Source organism: Vipera berus (assembly GCF_964194415.1).
Source record: "Vipera berus genome assembly, chromosome: 6".
Classification (NCBI taxonomy): domain Eukaryota; kingdom Metazoa; phylum Chordata; class Lepidosauria; order Squamata; family Viperidae; genus Vipera; species Vipera berus.
The window spans coordinates 39,336,522-39,356,950 of record NC_138208.1 but is presented as its reverse complement, the minus strand read 5'-3'; the positions used below and the strand labels follow the sequence as shown (position 1 = coordinate 39,356,950).

At 45.2% G+C, this 20,429-nt stretch overlaps 1 protein-coding gene across 5 annotated transcripts in view; it reads left to right on the top strand.

Moving 5' to 3' along the window:
* LRIG3 (leucine rich repeats and immunoglobulin like domains 3) overlaps positions 1–20,429 on the top strand; it is a 78,848-nt gene that overhangs the window by 21,358 nt on the left and 37,061 nt on the right. Inside the window, exon 2 of one of the 5 annotated variants that reach the window (XM_081331254.1) lies at positions 16,653–16,711. The exons of the other annotated variants lie outside the window; for them this stretch is intronic. The gene's annotated coding sequence lies outside the window, so the exon portion shown is untranslated. The remainder of the gene's footprint in view (positions 1–16,652; positions 16,712–20,429) is intronic. 5 annotated transcript variants of the gene reach the window in all.

The following is a 20,429-nucleotide window of genomic DNA, read 5'->3' as shown; positions in this document are numbered from 1 at the left end:
AGTTGTCAGAGCGTGGACATTTTTTAAAAAAAATTCCATTTATATCCCGCCCTTCTCCGAAGACTCAGGGCGGCTTACAAACTTAGCAGTAGCCTTCATTCCATGTATATGCCTGCTTATTAGGGCTTTCACACACACCCCAAGCAGCATTATTACAAAGTCAGCTTAGTTGCCCCCAACAATCTGGGTCCTCATTTTACCTACCTCGGAAGGATGGAAGGCTGAGTCAACCTTGAGCCTGGTGGGATGCGAACCTGCACTAATTGCAGGCAGCTGGTGTTACTTAAGGAGGCATTAGCCCACTGCTCCACCAAGGCTCTTGACATTCAGCCCCCCTTAACAGAAACGATTAATACTGCAATTTAAACAGAAGCATAGGTAAAGGGTTGCCCTTTGGCTTATTTGGGTGTTTGAGCCTGTTAGCTTCATTAGATTTTGCCCATATGGCATCTGATAATGGATATCCCTTCCACTGTACTAAATACTGCAACTTTCCTTTGTGAAACCTAGAATCAAGAATATGTTTCACTTTATAATGTGTTTGTTCAGCTACCACTAGGAGACCAGGTACTTTCTTGGGAGGAGATCATAAAGTAGATCCCCAGAATGGTTTTAATAAACTGCAATGAAATACAGGGTGAATCTTTCCTAGAAGTCATGGTAGTTTCAAATCCACCGTGACTAGATTTATGATCCTGACAATGGAGAAGGGACCTAGATATTCCAGTCCCAACTTCTTACTAAGCAATTTAAGTCATAGATATTTTGTGGATCAATAAACCTTTTCCCCAATATGGAATGATCTCTGGGGAGACCTTTTTTATCAGCTTGCTTTTTATATGTTTCTGAGGCTTTTTTCAGCGCAGTTTTAGTTTTGTCCCAAATTTTCCCCCATCCTGACATCCATTGGTCAAAAGTCTGGGAGGTAGAAGGTCCTTGAGGATACTCAGGAATTGGGTTGAATTCTTTCCCCGTAGCAATCTTAAAAGGCATGAAACCAGTGCTGCTATAAACGGTGTTGTTTTAAGCCACCTCAGTGAAAGGGAGAAGGTCAACCCAATTTGTTGATAATCCACATAACACCTAAGGTACTGCTCCACTATCAAGTTTGCTTTTTCAGCCACCCCATTCGTAGACGGATGAAAAGCCGATGACAACCCCTGCGATGAACCAATTATTTTCAGGAAACCCCTCCAGAAGGTGGCTGTAAACTGCACCCCTCTGTCAGAGATTATTCGTTTTGGCGCACCGTGCAGCCTTTAAATGTGCTTAAGGAACATCTTGGCCAATTTCTGGGCTGACGGGACTCCTTTGCAGGTGATGAAATGAGATTGCTTTGAAAAAAGATCAATCAAAGTCCATATTACCGTATTTCCTCTGCTTTCAGGTAACTCAACTATAAAATCCATCGCAATCTCTTCCCATGGTTGGGAAGGGTCCGCGACTGGTTGTAATAGTCAAGGGGTCTTTCCCGGAATTCTCTTCAAGGTGGCACACACTGCACAGCTTTTGACATAAGTTTTCCACGTCTTTTTTTTTCAAAGTCAGTCACCAAAACCTCCAGCGAATTAAATGTTATGGACAGCTGGGAGACTTGCTCTCTCTCCCCTGTCCAGTTTCACATCGCTCGGCCCTGAAAAGGGCCGAAAGTTGCCCCAAAGAGGTGACTAGCAAGGAGGGGTGCTCATTGGATTGCAGGAGAACCGCAACTCTCCTGTTAGACCTGGCGATCCCTCCAAACAAGCAGACGAAAGGACCAGCCATTATGGCTGGTCCCTAGGCTGTGAACAGCCGAAGTTACATTTTTTACCAGGCAATTCTTAAAGCAGCGCGGAAGAGACTGGGTGAGATCTACCTCTTTTACACCCTAATTACTTTCTGTACTTTCTTAAGCTGCTAAACGTTCTCCCCCCTGCAGTGAGGGAATAGCTGTGAAAGGCTTTGTGTTCCCTACCTAGGAAAAAAAAAATCTCTCTTTTGGCTTTTCTAAGTGATATGTTGAAAACACTAATCCAAATTCTTACCACAACAAATGAAATACTAAGAGGCTATGTGAAGAAACAAGAAGACAGCCCAGATGTGAAAGCCCAAACTTTGACCACAACTAAAGAATCATCTATACAAAATACAATAGATAAAATGAAACATTCAAGTACGATGACAGAAGAACCTACTATTCAACAAATATTTATATTTGAAAATCCAGAAAAGACATTGATAATTTGGAAAAAGGAAAAGGTTTCTTATACAACTCAGAAGGAACTAGAGGATCTACAAAAGGAACAGATGGATGAGAAGATAAACAATTCAGAATAACTACGTCGATATGGAAGAATAAAGAAACAACCCACTAGACCTACAAGTTCTCTCAAAAAAATGGCAACTGGATGGTTTTGCCAATATCAATTAACATACATGATATTACAAGGAGATTGGTTCGATGACCCAAAAACAAGGACATGGAAGATGATTTGGCAAAGGAAAAAAGCCAGAATAAGATTCAAGAAGAATGGAATTTTGACCATCTTATTGAAATCTGAAACAGAATGTACTTAAGATGTGTATGTTGAACACAAGACATTGTTATGAACTGAGATAAAGAAAAAAATTTGGTCATTAAAATTTAGCAGTATAAATATTAATAACTAATTTGAATATTGTTTTGTGCATAAAGGTCATGTAAAGGTGAATAATGTAGACAAGCTAAAAACCTATTGTTGAAAGTAATAAATAGGTCTATATGGAAGGTTAAAAACAAAAATTATCAGTTTAAGCAAGAGATAGCAGATACAAAGAGGAAGAGACGAACTATTAAATACTGAAATAAAAATAAATTTTGATTACTACTTAAAAATACAACTGAAAATTAGCAAAAAAGGAAGGATATCATATTGTATCCTTAATTTGTTGACATAGAGGGTGAAAAGTTAAGTAAATGGGATGTGTATTTTGAATATTAGATTTTGTGAGTAATGGTGATAGATGAATTGGGAATGATAAATATCAAACGTTAAATCTAAACGTTAGTGGAAATTAAAATTGAAAAATCTATTAGGTCATTGATTGTCTAAAAGATTGTATGTTAAAACAATTAGAATATGTGTAAACTAAAAACGATATATGTAAGAAAGTTACTTTCTATGTGATTGATAGGATAAAACGTGTTTTTTAATCTACAAATACTATATATGAAGGGAAAAAGAGGAAATGTTTATGGTAGCAATTTGAAATCTGTACTAATGATATCTGTATGTAGTTGAATTACTACTACTACCCAGCCACCACGTTGTTTTTCAAATATGTGAATGTAATATTAGAAAATCAATAAAATTTGTAAAAATAAATGTTGTGTTTGCAAATAGCCAAAGTGTCCAGCTTGTTTCACATCATGGCTGCGTTGGAGTGCATGGAGGCGGAGGGTTTCAGGCAAATACAATTTTCCCCCCTTTGTAAGCTAGTCCATCTCTACAGATTAGGGTGGTTTGATGGTCTTTAAACCATTGATCATTGAATTTCTGCTTCAGCTTTCTCGTCACAGGCTCGTAAGGGTTCGGATTTGTCGTAGACAGGGTTTTCTGCGGTGTTAATTGAGAAAGAATCTGTGGTGTAGGCATGATCGAATCATTGACTTGTTCACGCTGGCTCTTATACTGGAGCAATCTGGATAGAGCATCAGCCAAAATGTTTTTTTCCCCCAGTATATACTTTAAGGTGAAATTAAACCGGTTAAAGTATTGTGCCCATCGTTCTTGTTTAGGGGAAAGTTTGCGAGGAGTTTTCAGTGCTTCTAAGTTTTTGTGATCAGTCCATACTTCGAAAGGCACCTTGCTCCTTCTAGGTAGTGCTACCAGGTTAGTAGAGCCCAACGAATTGCAAAAGCTTCCTTCTCCCAAGCTACCCACCTCCTTTCGCAATCAGTGAACTTTTTTGAGATGTAGGCACAAGTTTGTAGGACCCCCTTGTGATTCTTTTGCAAAAGTACTGCTCCGACTGCCACAATGCTAACATCAGCTTGAATCACAAATGGTTCCCACGGGCAGGGGTGCTTTAAGACCGGCTTGACCACAAAAAGTCTTTTTAAATTTTCAAAAGCAGTTTGACAGTTCATAGTCCATGTTAGTGGTTGGCCCAGTTGTTGCTTTCCCCCATATTTACCCATTTTTAATAAGTCTGTTAGAGGTAAAGCATTTTCAGCAAATTAACGAATGAATTGACGGTAGACGTTTGCAAGCCCCAGAAAGCTTTGAAGCTGTTTTCAAGTCTTTGGGGGTTGCCATTCAGTTATGGCTTTCACTTTGCCAGGGTCCATCTCTATGCCCTCACTGGAGATCCAATAGCCCAAATAATCCAATCGTGTTTGGTGGAACTCACACTTCGATAATTTTACATACAATTTAGCATTTAGTAGTTTCTTTAGCACCTCACGCACTAAATTCACATGGTCAGTCATATTCTTGCTATAGATTAAGATGTCATCAAGATACACCAAATCTCCCTTGTATAGATGATCGTGCAGCACCTGGTTGATCAGCTGCATGAAAACAGCTGGAGCTCCTTGTAGTCCAAATGGCATAACTTTGAATTGATAGCTGCCCATAAGACAGTTAAAAACAGTTTTCCATTCACGTCCTTCTTTTATTCTTACTCAGTAGTACGCTTTCTTAGATCTAATTTGATGAAGATACAGCCCTTTGCTAGATGGGTTAGTAGATCATTCAGGAGGGGGAGGGGATACTTATTCTCCACACTCACACAGTTTAGCCCCTTGTAAACTACGCAGAGCCTCAGCGATCTGTCCTTTTTCTCTTTAAATAACACCAGAGCGCCCACTTGGGATTTAGCCGGTTCAATAAAGCCTCTGGCTAGATTTTTATTCACATACTGTTGTAGTTCCACCATTTCGAGGGGGGACATGGTGTACATTTTTGGTTTAGGCAGCTTGGCCCCTGGTATTAATTCAATGGCATAATCATTTGGTCAGTGCAATGGTAGGAGTTCACATTACTTATTGTCGCTGTTGTAGGAAGCCAGAGTGGTGGTGGAATCGGCTGTGGTCTTGACTCTCTCCTGCATAGGCGATGCGACTTGGGTGACGGGTTCTTGGGCAGCCCAGCTTGACTTCTTTGCTCGGCTGCTGAGTGGGCTTCTTCCTTTCTGGCGGTCCCAATCTACCTCTGCTGGGGGTACAGGATCAGACAGATCTCTGCTGACCACACCTGAAGCACTTGATCAGTGGTGCTGGAATGGGCCTGGGTGATTCAGCTGCTTTTATCGCTGGAAGTTAACAGGGAGGTGGTCATCTGGCAGGTTCTGGACTTGGAACTGGTCCGGGAGTTGCTGACTTTTTTCGATGGGTTAACTTGATATCTATCTTTACTGCTATCTGGTACCATTCTTGTAATTGGTCGGGAACTCCTCGGTAGACGCAGGCCTGGAATAGGTCGTCGTCCAGGCCCTCTTTGAAATGGTGCACCAGGAATCATTCTGGCCACCACTCGATAAGGCCTATGACCCTTCTGAATTCGCGCACCTAATCCATTGTTGGTCTGACAGCTTGCTTCACTTCATGAATGTCTTTCTCTGCTCTCAAGGCTATGGAATTGTCTTCAAATCGGGTTCTCAACCCCCTGATGAATAGGTTGAAATTTCATTGTTCAGGTGCTTGCTCGTTGTACAGACTATTGAGCCACTCAGACGTGTCTCCCTACAGGTTACCTGCAATAACATCAGGGCTTGTAATAGCAGAAAACGGTGAGACCGACCTTAAATCAGAGGCTGCTTCTCCAAGACATGTAGCAGATGCGAGCGGAGTCTGTAGACTGGAAGGGAGGTGTCTCTGTCAAGAAACTGTCTCCTCCGCAGCAGGCTGATAACGGGCCTTCTTCTTTTTCTTTGGCATATTGCAGCAATTTAATCACAGCGTTCCTCAGTCGCCGGACTAACGAGCTGGCTAACTGCCTATCAGTAGCAATAAATCTTGAAAACAAAAACAAACCATCCTCTGCTACCAATGTCAGGGAAATAAATTAATACTTCCCTATCACAGGGCGATGAACCGTGGTTTATTCGATGCATGGTAAACATCAGGTAAAAATAAACAAAACCGAGGCATATTCTACTGTATATAAAACTTTAATTGGAAAGCAAAAGAAAACTCCTAACTGACTACATCCTCTCATCAGACAGAATACAAAGAGAAGGAAAAAAAAAGTAAAGTGAGAACTTGTAGACATGCGCAGTTACTAGCAGTTCTAGGCATGAGACCATAACATGGCTGGACATGTGACAGTCACCTTGGTTACATTGATAAGATTACTATGCAGCTGGCAGAGAAACAAAGTGAGACGTGCGGAGCTGACAAACACTTAAAAAACATGCAGTGACACTTCTCACGGTCCCCATCAAATGTAGCTTTCGGGGGGGGAACAGCCATGCATTGCTATTGGTCTAGCAGATCGTTCATTCGCCCATAATGCTGCATCCGGTTACAATGGAGGCCTCTATCCCTTTCCCTCCTGGGAAGGGGCCCGGGACTGGCATGGCAACGAGGGTAAGGATCAGGGCTGTGTCATCAACAACACAGCTCAGTGATAGCAGTGATGGTCAGGGCTGCCACTGTCTCTGTACTGATCAAAGCCACCCCGGTCTCTGTAATGGCGGGTAACAATCGGGGCTCTCAGAGGGGTGATGGTGCTCAGGGCTAACATACCATTCTCGACACCCAAGGTTGTCACATTGACAATGGGCTGGACTCGCTTATTGCCAGTGATGATCGGGACTGGTACGCTGTTGCTGACAGTCCAGACTGCTCTCCCGCATGGGGCTCGAGCCTAATGCTGGTGGCCGCAAAGGTGGAGAGGCAGCGCTGTCCCCTAGTGTGGGACTAGGACTTCTATTCAGGAAACTGCTCCTGCCTCGTTCATCTCCCCGTTTACTGGTAGGCAGTAGACGGATGGCACGCTCCTTTTTCCCCACTTCCATCACTTCAAATATGTCCCTAAGGTGCTCAACTGACTGCCTCTGGACTGCAGTCATGTACTTCCAATCACTTGAGTCATCCGATGGTTTCATCCTTTTCGCCCATCTATCAGGAGAGTGTGTCCTTTGGGGAGCTGGCAACGAATGTTCGGTTTTGGTAGCTTTCGAAGAATCCTTCTGCTGGCTTGTTTCTGATCACTTTGGATCTCCATTAGGTAGGGTCCATTCAGATGACTAGATGAGCTCTTTAGTTTTGGTCTTGCCCCCGTTGCTGAAGCATCTGAGACTACGCTTTCAATTGGCGCGATGGCCTGCGCTCCATCCACCGATGTAACAGCTGTGGCTATGATGCCAGTGACAGGGTTCTCCTTCTCCATATTGGGATCTTCCCTGAGTCTTTGTCAGCCTCCCTTCTACTTTGGGTAGGTGACTAGAGCTCTGGACCCTGTAATTTTAAAGAAAAAGGGAGTCTTGGGTTAATGTCATGGTTCCGATAGATGAAACCAATTAAAAGAACTTCAAGGCAAGAGTTTCTTCCTTGAGGAACATTTTATTCAGGAAACAAAGTGTCGGCACTTTTATAGTTGAACCCAAGACTGAGATTCTCTCCCCCCAGATGCAAAGCAACAAGTTGCAATTCCCACCCCACAAAAGCTGTCATAAATCACATTCCCCAATTAGAGTAAAACACGGGCTATTCTCTCTGTCTCCTCCGCCCACCAAAAGCTTATCAGACAATGTCCTTGAGTTCCCACACCTCTGCACTGTTATGGCTAGCTAAACCCTCAAGCATTTACCCCATCCCCATCCCCCTTCTACATCTGAACTCTAAAAGAACAGAAAAGGCACATTAAAAACAAAGGTAAAATGGCTGCTGAATTTCAGTTGTCAGAGCATGGACATCCATTGTCACAGCGTTGACACACGTATCTTCAATGCAATCATTCCCTGCTTTTGCCCATGCATTCACTAATCAAATGCATGGGTTGTTAAGTGCAATTGAGGTTTTTCACGGTGGGAAAGGCCACGAGGGGGTCTACTGATGGAACAGGCCACCTGTTTAAGACGACCCAAGGCTTCCCCCGACCCACTGAAATACGTCATGCTCCTCACAATCGTTTCCTCCCCATCCTGCAATGTCATTACCTTGCAGAGATCTAGCAAGCTGTCTCCTCTCCAGCTGTCTCCTTTCCAGCCTCTCTGCCGCAGAAGATCATGGCACCCAGAAGCTTCCAGTTTCGGCACCCAAAGTGCTTGCAAGTTCACAAGATGCTTTGGGTCACTGCCACAAAGTATCTGCACAGCTTGCAAACACTTTGGGTGCTAAGACTGGAAGCTTCTGGGCACTGTGATCTCGCATGACTTCAGGCCGTGAGTTCACAGCACTCAGAAGCTTCCAGTCTCGGCGCCCAAAGTATTTGGAATCTCAGCAGATGCTTTGAGGCAGTGCTTTTGCTTACTCAAAGCATTCCGTCAGCCTGTAAACATTTGCACGGAGACTGGAAACTAAGGGGCTCCGTGATCTTGCGGCCTGAAGTCATGCAAGATCATGGCACCCAGAAGCTTCCAGTCTTGGCACAGGAAGCATTTGCAAGCTGCTCAGACACTGGGTGTAAAATGTTCAGCGAAAGATGAGAGGGAGGCGGCAGGCAGGGTTTCAGAACGTTTATTTGGCTTCAGCTCCGGACAGCTGACAGGCGCGGAAAACCCGCTTTATAGAGAGAACTGTCAAACATAACAACCAATCAGGGAACCGTGTTTTCCCGCCGCTCGGGCGGCAGCCAATAGCCTTCCGGCAGTCTGACAGCTCCTGGGGGCTGTGCTTGTTCGGCTGCTTGGGGAATCCGCCAGCTGACCGGCCGGCTGGCTGGAGGACCTGTTTGAGAACCGGCGTTCTGACAGCTTCGGCGGCTCTCAGCTGGATCGGTCTTGGCACATGCGTGTATGCTCCCGGTAGCCCTTTTGACAGCTGTCACTGTCAATGGCTGCCAGCTGGCTCGTGCGCATGTGTGACCTCTTCCGGCAGCCTTTTGACAGCTGTCAACTGTCAACGCCTGCCGGGTTAAGGATTCCCCGTTTGGACTGAAGGCTCCCGGGGTATTGGTATGTAACACCCCTTCCCCCCCTGAAATGAGATCTTTAACAATGTTTTTAACTAAACTTTTAGAACAAAAACTTTCAACGGGGCTTTTATGTGTCGGCGAGTTTCCTGCCCATTCAAAGTCCGCGAGGTAGGTGGGGGGCTGCCTGGTCCTGCTGGAACGGCGGAGGAGGGGCCCCTCCTCTTCTGAGTATGACGCCGTCGGAGTTACTTCCTGGGGAGGCAAGGGCGGTGTTTGTATGTCCTGGGGTGATTGTGGTTCGCTGGGGGCGGTGCTGCTTAACGGTTCGGGCTCCTGGGGAGGTGAGCATAGGGGAATGTTTCGGGGTGCCCTGGGTCGGAGCTGGTCTGCATGTCTGCGATGGACAAGTCCCTTCCCCGTGTCCACCGTGTAGGATAAGGGTCCTGTTTGATCCAGGATGACTCCCTGGATCCATTTGTCCCTTCCCCCATAGTCCCTAGTCCAGACATTTTGTCTCGGAGAGAATGTCCTTGTAGGGGTGTTGGTGACTATTTCAGCCGCTGGTCTGTCGGGGTGAAGTCTGTCCAGCCTTGTCACCAATCGACAGCCCCACCGCAGTTCCGTAGGAGTTTTCCCAGTGGTGGAGCAAGGTGTAGCGTGGTGAGCCAGGAGAAACTGTGCCGGGCGACGGTGCCAATTTCCCGTGATGATCTTTTGGAGGGCATCTTTGGTGGCCCTCACCATAACCTCAGCAAGGCCGTTGGACGATGGATGGAAGGGGGCCGACATTGCATGCCTAATACAATTGTTCCTTGCGAAGATCTGAAATTCATTAGAGGTAAATTGAGGGCCATTGTCTGAGATTAACACATCGGGGAGGCCGTGTGTTGCGAAGATTCCCCGGAGAGCCTGAATGGTTGCAGCTGTTGTTGTGCTGGAAACCGGGAGAACCTCCAACCACTTGGAATAACTGTTCACTACAATGAGGAAAACCTGCCCCTGGAATGGGCCTGCGAAGTCAATGTGGACCCGGGACCAGGGATTCCTGGTGGTTTCCCATTTGTGAATGGGGGCCTGGGGGTGAACTGGACGGGACTGCTGGCACAAATAGCAGCCAGCCACGTGTGCTTCAATGTCTTTATCGATTGCTGGCCACCAAACATAACTGCGGGCTAGGGCTTTCATCTTTACGATGCCAGGGTGCCCTTCGTGTAATGTGTGCAGGACTTTGAGTCTGTGCACGGGTGGCACAATCACTCTGCAACCCCAGAGTATGCACCCCAGGTGTGAAGTCAGTTCATTTTGTCTGGCGAAGTATGGCTGGAAATCTGTGCCAGGGCAAGCGGATTGCCACCCAGTATGTACCCATGCCATTACCCTGCTAAGTGTTTTGTCTCGTGAGGTTGCGGCAGCGATGTCATTCGCTGTCAGCGGGCATTCCAGGAGCTCCTGGATGGCTAAGATGTTGCCTGCTGGGGCTGGGTCTGGGTCTACGAGGGGTAGGGGCAGCCTACTGAGGCCGTCAGTGTGGCACATTTGTCGCCCAGGTTTGTAAATTAATTGATAGGAATATGCCGAGAGGAACGTTGTCCATCGCAACATTCTTGGAGACAAAATTTGGGGAGTTTGATGGTCCCAGGTGAATAGCCAAAGCAATGACTTATGGTCAGTATAAATTGTGAAGGGGCAGCCATAAAGGTAGTCGTGAAATTTTTTGATGCCAGCCACAATTGCCAAGGCCTCCTTATCGATCTGAGCATAGTTCCTTTCGATCTTGGAGAGGGTCCTGGAATAATAGGCGACCGGTGCCTGTGTCCCATCGCTAAGTAAGTGGCTTAAAACTGCTCCGATCCCATACGGGGATGCGTCGCAGGCTATGCAGAGAGGTTTATTTTCTTGGTAGTGGGAAATGGTCGCGTTGCTAGACAGCATTAGTTTTAGAGTTTTGAAGCTGTTGTGGACTGCCGACCATTGCCAGGCTGCCCCTTTATCAAGTAACCTGTGGAGGGGTTCTGCTATGGTTGCCTTCCTGGGTAGGAAGGCATGATAGAAATTCAAGAGCCCCAGGAAAGCCTGGAGCTCTGTCTTGTTTTTGGGGGTCGGGGCGGCCCTGATAGCAAGGATTTTGGAGTTTGTGGGGTGGATCCCTTGCGAGTCAATTTTGTAGCCCAGGAATTCTGTGGATGGAACTCCTATGGAGCATTTTTCGCGTTTAAGTTTTAAACCTGCTCTGTGGAATCTGGTTAGTACTTCTTGCAGTCTGGCTGCCAAAGTACTTTCAGATTCCCCTGCGATGAGGACGTCATCGAAGTAGGGGCAGACCCCTGGAATCCCTTTCAGGGTTCTCTCCATGACTTCCTGGAAAATACCAGGAGCCACTGAAATTCCAAATTGGAGGCGGTTTACCTTAAAGGCCCCGCAGTGTGTGACGATAGTTTGGGCATCCGCTGTTTCTTTAGTGAAAGGTAGCTGGAGGAACGCGTGCGCCAGATCGAGTTTTGCAAAAATGGAGCCGGAGCCAATTTCGGACAGGACGTCCTTGACTGCGGGGACTGGGTATGCGTGGGGGTTCAATGCGCGGTTGAGGGTGGCCTTATAGTCTGCGCAGATCCTCACGTCTCTGTTTGGCTCAACTGGGGTCACGATTGGTGTTTCCCAGGTTCCCCCGTCTGTAGGTTCCAGGACCCCTAAGGTCACTAGGCGGTCCAATTCCGTTTCTATCTTTTGTTTTAAAGCGAAGGGGACCCTTCTGGCTTTAATTCTGATGGCACCGACCTCCGGCTTGAGCTTGAGGTCTATGGGAGGGCCTGTATACCTCCCTAGTGTGCCATCGAAAACGTCAGCGAACATTTGGCAGACGTTTTCTAGGGTTTGTGACTGGATACGGTTTGTTCCCTCAAGGCGGATGCCCAGAGCCTCGAACCAGTCAAGGCCGATGAGACTGGCTCTGGGTCCTTCGGTAATCTGAACCGAAAGGTACCCTTGGAATTTTTTTAATTCCACCTTCAACCTGGCCTGGCCCTGAAAATCAGCAAGTAAGATTCGGGAAGGCTGAAGGGAAATAAGACATTTGCCTTTAGAGCTGATCTTCTGGAGAGTGTCCCAGGACATTATGGAGACGGAGGACCCAGAGTCCACTTCCATCTCAAATGGGACCCCCTGAATTTTGACCCAAATTTTGATTTTGGGTTGTAGGTGGTGGATAGCCAGGGCTTCCTGTGTGGCGAGGATAGATAAAACGGAGGTCTGGGAGATTTTTTTGGCTGGGAAGGGAGATTTGGTCCTACCTGCCGGAATTTCCTCAAGTTCGTGGAGGGTCTCCCGGTTTTGGCTGCGGCACACGGAGCGGATATGCCCGGACTTCCCACATCCATGGCACTTGGCGTTCCTGAAACAACAAGTAGCTCTGGCGTGGGCTCCGCCACAGCTGGCGCACTTGGCCCTGGGCCCAGAAAGGATGGCTTTTTGGCCGGAACCCCCTGGCTTGGTCAGTCTGTGGTTCCCCTCACGGTCAGCGACCATCTTGTTGAATCAGGGAATGATTGCATCAACACCGGTGCCGGTCTCGGGGGATTCGCTGTCTGGCTCCCAGGCCTGATGGACTGAGCTGCTGGAGTTGCCTCCGAATGCAGGGGAGTCCTCATGATGGCTATCCTCATATGCCATGATCTCTAGTGTGAGTTCAGCGAGATCCATCGTGGGCCTGGCCACCAATTTGCGTTGGAGCCGTTCGTTCAGAAGTCCAGTGATGATTTGGTCTCTAATGCGATCCTCCAGGTTCGGAAATTGGCATCTGCGGGCAGCGTGGTGCACCCCCGCGATGAATGCGGTAGATGCTTCGCCCGGTTGTTGGTGACGGCAAGCGAAATGGAGTCGCCAATACAATTCTGCTCGTCGGGGCATAAAATGCCTGCTGAGGCGTTCGGTCAGCTCGGCATATGGGATTGTAGCGACGGGGTCCGGGCTGCAGAGCCCTACAGCGATGTCATAAACGGCCGGCCCGCTGAGGCAGAGTAGCGCTGCGGCTTTGTGACGGTCCTCCGTGATTTTGTTGACGATGAGGTAGTCCTCGACCTGCCCCCAGTGCGACTCCCATCCCTCGGGATGTTGGACGTCAAACTCCCTGATGTGTCCCAGGTTGGCCATAGTGTGGGTCTGCGGTACCGTTCGAGCTGCAGAAGGGTTCCTTTACCCTCAGTAGCGACTTCAGCAGTGACTTAGCCGGCTGGAGGGATTGGAACTCCTTCTAGTCGTGACTTAACTCAGTGACTAGCTCTGTGGTACCGGAATCCCATCCTCGTCGCCAGGTAAAATGTTCAGCGAAAGACAAGAGGGAGGCGGCAGGCAGGGTTTCAGAACGTTTATTTGGCTTTAGCTCCGGACAGCTGACAGGCGCGGAAAACCCACTTTATATTGAGAACTGTCAAACATAACAACCAATCAGGGAACCCGCCGCTCGGGTGGCAGCCAATAGCCTTCCGGCAGTCTGACAGCTCCTGGGGGCTGTGCTTGTTCGGCTGCTTGGGGAATCCGCCAGCTGACCGGCCGGCTGGCTGGAGGACCTGTTTGAGAACCGGCGTTCTGACAGCTTCGGCGGCTGTCAGCTGGATCGGTCTTGGCGCATGCGTATATGCTCCCGGTAGCCCTTTTGACAGCTGTCACTGTCAATGGCTGCCGGCTGGCTCGTGCGCATGTGTGACTTCTTCCGACAGTCTTTTGACAGTGCTTTTTTATATATAAAAAAGGTGCCGGAACTCTCATCTTGTTAATCTTTTATTTATATAATTTTATTTATATATATATTTATATAATTAAAAATTATATATTTACTGATTATCTGGATTTTTGTCACTCGCTTAGCTGCACAATAACTGGGAAGCGGGATGTATTAAAATACGACACAAATTCCACCCCTTACATTACAACACCAGTACAAAGGGGGGAAGCTTGTATTGTGGCAGTTTTTATTGTATTTTTGCTGTATTCTGGAACTGAGTACTATAGATTATTTTTGAAAACAGGCAAATCCTTGTCTGAAATAATACTGGTTTTTTATGGATTCATACATTATGCTCAGCCATATTGTTTGACTGCAATAAACCACCATTGGCAAGATTCATACACATTGTCCCACAGTCTAGGTCACAGGTCTGCAACCTGCAGCTCCGGAGCCGCATGCGGCTCTTTCAGCTGTCTCCTGCGGCTCCCAGTCTTCTGCTATGTGTAGTCCAAAAAAAAAAAAGTGGGACTAAAAAAGTTCAACCAATCAATTCAAATATGCAGGGTAGGTGCATATCTCGCCTTGGCTCCACTCTTCAGTCAAACCCTGTTCTGTGCATGTACGTGCATGCGCACACATTTTTTGCGGCTCCCAGTTTTTCCTTGTGTGAGGGAACCGGTTCCGAGTGGCTCTTTCACCGTTTCAGGTTGCTGACCCCTGGTTTAGGTATACTATATTTATTCATACTTTATATATACCATAAATTATGCATCTAATCTGGATTTGTCAAACATGCTAAAGTGGATCAATCATTTGCTGCTTCAAGTGATGTTTGAATCCAGTCATTGCAAAGCAACATTTATGACACAGTTTATGTCCTAAATAAGTCAGTTTGGGGCATAATCAGGAAACTATGGCCTAATAATATGATGTGTGAACTTATTTAGAATATCCTCCCCTTCTGCTTGCAAGGAAACCCTTTTTTGTCTTGCTTTCTGATGTCTGACGAACCTGCTGATGCGGCTGGGCCGGGCATCGCTGGCGGAGTCCCCCGGGGCCAAAGCCGGAGCGGCTGGTGCTGTGGGAGCTGCGGGGCCCGCTCTTTGCGGGGCGGGCGGCATTGCTGGCAGGGCAGGGGAACGGGGGGTGGCGGCGGTGGGCTGCCCCCAGAGGCTGGAGTCAGCGCCAAAGCAGCTAGTGTGGCAATCGTGGGGCCCGCTCTACACGGTGGGTGACGCTGCCAGGGCAGCTGCGGGTGGGGGGTGGTGGCAGTGGGCTGCCCCCCGAGGCCGGAGTCAGCTTTGGAGCAGCTAGTGTTGTGACAGCCACAGGGCCCGGTCTACATGTTGGGGTGGGCAGCGCTGCCGGGGCAGCTGTGGGCAGGGGCGCGGGGGGTGGCGGCAGTGGGCCGTCCCCCCCCAGGCCAGAGTCAGAGAAAGTAGATGCTGTACTTTCTCCAGATGCTACCTCAAGGTCACCCAGCTGGAAGAAGAAGGGAGCTGCATATCAACCTGTGCTTGGACTGACTATTATGAAAACATCTTGCGTGGACTTGATTGGTTACCCTGGGATGGGCAATGAGAGACAGTAAAGGGGGAGAAAGTAGAACTTAGGGATTTTGGTGTGCGATTCTGGCTATGCAATGCTGCAATACACTTGATCTCTAATAAAACCATACCTTACTCAACAAATGGAGCCAAAGATCATTTTTATTTAGAGGTTCAAGTTGTGGGAAGTCTGACAGCTATAGTTTTCATCTGTAATATAGTTCAGTATTCTAATTGGAATTGTGGTTATACATGTAAAATTGTTACTTTCTTCAGAATTACAAATACATATATATGTACATTAGATTTCTCCTTTGTCTGTATATTTTCATCATATTTTGATACATTTCAATTGAAAATAATTGTGTGTTGAGGAACTTTGAACTTCTGTGATGATGATTGTACATGTACAAGCAAGAGTCAACATATGCCTGAAAACATCTCAGAACCTTGGAATTCTAATCTAATTGAAAAATAGGTTATAACTAAAAGCTATACATCCAAAATTAGTTAAAATAATGTAGATCACATTTTAAAAATTATTTTCTATTAGCATTTTTATGGCAGGCTTAAAGGCATGCGACTCTTCAAAAAGAAAGCTTAAACTTGAAATGAAGATAGACACATGGCACATTGAAATACAGGCAAGGAATTTCTTGGAATTCATTTGGAAAAAAATCCATGGAATAAAAAGTATGGCATTTTTATTTATTATTACTTATTAAATTAAGTAAAATTGCCCATCACAATGTCATTATGGAGAGGCAAGAGAAAAAAGCAGAAAAGGAGATTGGAGCAGGTTTGGGGAGTTCTTAAGTGTGATTCAGGATAAAGATAAATCGTTCATCTCCATGTTAAATGCTTGGTCCGTAGTGCAGAATAAAATGTAGGAACAAAAAACAAATGAGTATGTGGGAGCCTCAGCATATGTGAAGCATGCCACATAAATGAGATCACAGAGAAGTACACAATTGGAAAGGAAGTAGAAATTCAACAGTGAGGAAAGGTATAGAAAAGCAGGAAACAGAAGCAAACATGAGCCTGAAATAAAGTTTTAAAAAGCAAAAGACATACTAGATAAGTCAATATAGATGAAGACATGGTATCTTGGCCTCATGACATCTATAAAATTTGCAAGTTTAGACTAATACATTGATTTAGACTCAGTCTGGAAGCCAATTCAGATGGAAAATACCCGCATATTGGGATGATATCAGCCAATCCTTGTTTAAGGAGTTTTAGAAGCTGGTATGTACACATGTCCAAAGCACCTTTTGAACTCTGAAGAGCTGCACAGCCATAGTAGTTTATCCTACTTGTAATCTTTTATTTCTCTTCTAATAGAAACATAAAAGAAAATTAAATGTACAGGAATCCTTTTGGCCCAAGGACATCTTAACACTGTAAGTGGAATTGTGGATATCCCTGATAAACAAAAAATATATAAAAGTACATTGAATTGAAGACAAGCAGAATGTAATACATAAAATAATACACAGTTTTTGCTGTTTTGTGCTTTTATGTATTAATATAGCAATTAATTAAATAATTCACTGTAGAAACATTAGTAACTGATTAATTATCTGAATCAGTTTCTGCTGTTTCTGCCAGTTGGAAGCTAAGGGAATAAAAACTGGAATATCTGGAGGACACTATATTGAGAAAGACTGTCCTAGCCCCATTAACTGATATAGTGCTTTAGAGCAGGGCTTTTCAACCTTTTCACCCATTGTACCACTTTTAGGATATGGCAATATCCGAGTACCAGCAATTGCCTAGCAAGGTGTCAAAAACTTGACGAAAAAAAAAGGAGAAAAGTGATAAAGTACAGGTAGTCCTTGAATTATTGTTTGAAGTTACAACAGCACTGAAAAAGTGACTTATGACCACTTTTCACACTTATGACTGTTGCAGCATCCCCAGGATCTTGTGATTTACATTCAGATGCTTGACAACTGATTCATATTTATGACGGTCACAGTGTCCCAGGATCACGTGATCCCCTTGTGTGACCTTCTGACAAGTGAAGTCAATGGGGGAAGCCAGATTCACTTAACGGTGTTACTAATTTAACAACTGCAGTGATTCATAAAATGGGGAAAAACTCATTTAACAAATTTCTGACTTAGCAACATAAATTTTGGGCTTAATTGCTGTAGGTTGAGGACTGTCTGTACACTCATTCACCACATTTTTAATGGGAAATTTGTGCCTGTTTCTCTGACATTAATCTTTGCACAGTTCTATCCCCTTTTGGTTGACTCAAAGAAGCTGATAGGTGATTGTAGGGGCTTTGGAAGGGGGGATGCGGCTTCTGCACTTGAAGTGGGGGCATGGGGGCGTGTTTGGCTATTCCCCAACTTTAAAACAGCTCTTGGGTGGCAACAGTTAACCCAGCATGAGGGGCTCAGGATAAAGAGATGCCGGCAATGCTAACTCCCCAAAATGAGGGGCTCAGAGGCAGCTACAAGCAGGGGAAGTGGGGGGGGGGCAAAGAAAGGAAAACAAACCTGATTGACAGGGAGCATAGTAACCCTGCCCCTATTCCACAGAGGGCAGATCCCCATCATCCCTGGCCTGGCAGGGGTCTTCCTGCCCCACTGTTGCAGACAAAGGGAGGCTCCAATGAGAAGGAGGAAGAAGAGGGTTTAACAAGTTTAGCAACCGGAGTGGGGATCCCACCAAAAAAATGTGCTTCGTGGGTAACCACCCAGCACAACAGAAGTGACCAAAACCTTCTGCAACCACCTAGCAGTCGGGGGTGGGAATAAAAACCAAACAGCCTACCCCCTGCCAATTCTCAACAGAAATGCTCACGACAACGAAAACCTCAGAGGAGGAAAAGCACAGGCAGGCGGGTGTCTTGCTTGGCTGATGGCTTGGGTTGGGGGAAAGGCGGCAGCTTCATACCTCCCCCAAATGCTGCCCTCTCACGAAAGCAGGATGAAAACTCCAAAAAAACACCAGGAAAAATGGTTAAAACAGAAGAGTGTCTCTTCTGAACAAGAAAAAAAATCACATCTGAATGGGGGTGGAGTGGGAGATTTTTATTTTTTGCCTAATTTGCTGTTTTAAAAAGACCCCCCCCCCAAACACCAGAAGCCGCACGGCATCACTATTCACCTGCTGCACCTCCCACAGACTGGCGCTGATCCTGGTGCTTCCGCTGAGCCCTGCAGCTCCAGCCATCTCTCGCTCAGGCTTGTGTGGTCCTGCCGCCAGTTCAGCTCATTCCCCTCCCCCACTACCAATTGTCTAGGATGGTCACGTACCACCTGCCAGGTGCCAATGTACCACAGGTGGTACCCATACCACTGGTTGAAAATCCCTGCTTTAGAGCAGGGGTATCAAACTCGCAATGTCACGTGATATGTCGTGACATATCACACTTTTTTGCCATTGCTGGCAATGGAGTGGGTGTGGTTTTGCTATGATGCATCCGGCCGGCAGTTTGACACCCCTGCTTTAGAGTTTCTAATTCTCTTTTTAATTTTTTTCCCAAAGAGCTGCATCACCAAAAACTAGAAATATTCTTACATCAAATCTGAACCTGCCAAGTGAAACAGTGATTAGTAAAGCAAAAATATTGCGGAGGACTTTCTTAAAGGGTGTGAGGATTCTGTTAGAACTGGAGTTTTATAAGTAAAACTTGAAATAAGTGAATGCATTCTTCTGCCTCTATTCAGGTTTAGATTCACAGCTTTAGATTTCCTTGGTGGGTCCTTATTGGTTGCAGGAAAATTAATGGAGTGCTGTTACAAATCACAGTCTACTGTCACATTTGATTCTCCATGGGATTGATGGCTGTTGAAGTAGTTGCAAGTTAAATTGCAAGTTAAATGCCTTACGTTTTATTAGAGATACATTTATTCTAAGCATTTACACTGTTTTAGGCACTAAATAATTCTGACAGTGAATTTTAGTGTAATAGAAACTCTTAGAATACTTTTATAGAGATTAGATTCTTTACAGAAAATAGCACTGGACCTTGAAATGCCTCTTTAGTTCCACTAGCCCACAAATATACCATGGCAGCTGAATAGATAATAATAAAATCTAGTTAAAATGGTAGCATGTGTCCAAGTTCACAAAGATAATTCTAGTCCAGAGCAATAGAAAAACCTTGTTACCTTTCCAGATCTTTGGATTTATTTCTGTTACTGTGTCTAAATTTTTGAAGCTCTGAATTGATTTGAACCAATTCTGAATGTCAAATTCATTTCACAAATTGAATAGACAGTTTTATTAGATCCATTTAATCAAATATGTCCAAATCAATTTTGTCCAATTCAGGCACTTTTGACAAGTGGGCATGTATGTATGTATTTTAATCATTGTATTTGGTACACACTGAATCTGATATGAATGAAAGATTTGGTTCAAACCAGTTTGGATGTTCAAATTTAATAGGCTTATTTTCATTTAAATTGAATAGGGTTAGGTCTTCCATTCTACAGATGTCCTAACCACTACTCTTCCCTTTTGAAGGTTAGTCTAATTTAACCACCCAAATAGTTCAAGTTAAAAGAATTATGGAAGTAATGCCATATTAACAATTGTTTTAATAGGGAAAGGGCAGTTGAAAATTAAAATTTGTTGTTGGAGTTTGATGGCTTTCAGAATGCAAAAAGTAATCTGATTTCAACAATTATTACTACCTAGTGTCCTTAGTCTACTAAAATCACAGATATGGGCTCAAATACATTATTACAATTTTGATTTTTCTTCCCTCTTTTTGTAACTTCTTGCTGCATTAATAACTCTGAAGAACTCAAAAGTATGCACTATTTTGGTGGCTCTTAATACAGATATCGCTGTAATGAAGAATTTGGTGGGGGGGAGTCTTTTGGAGCAACTTGGCTATCACTTTTTAATGTAAGAGATGCTAATGACTAATAAATCATCAAAAAATACGGCAGTTCTGATTTTTGTGTAGAGCCATGTAGCAGTAGCTATGACTGAGCACTTAATTGCACTCAATGAGTCTGAAATCTTAGAAACCCAACTAGCTCATTCTGCCCCATCTAGGAATGTTTTCCTGAGAAGTCAGGCTCCTTTTCAGATAGCAGCCAACATAATGTTGCGTGTCTTAATTACTGAGTTCTCTGGACTACATTGGGA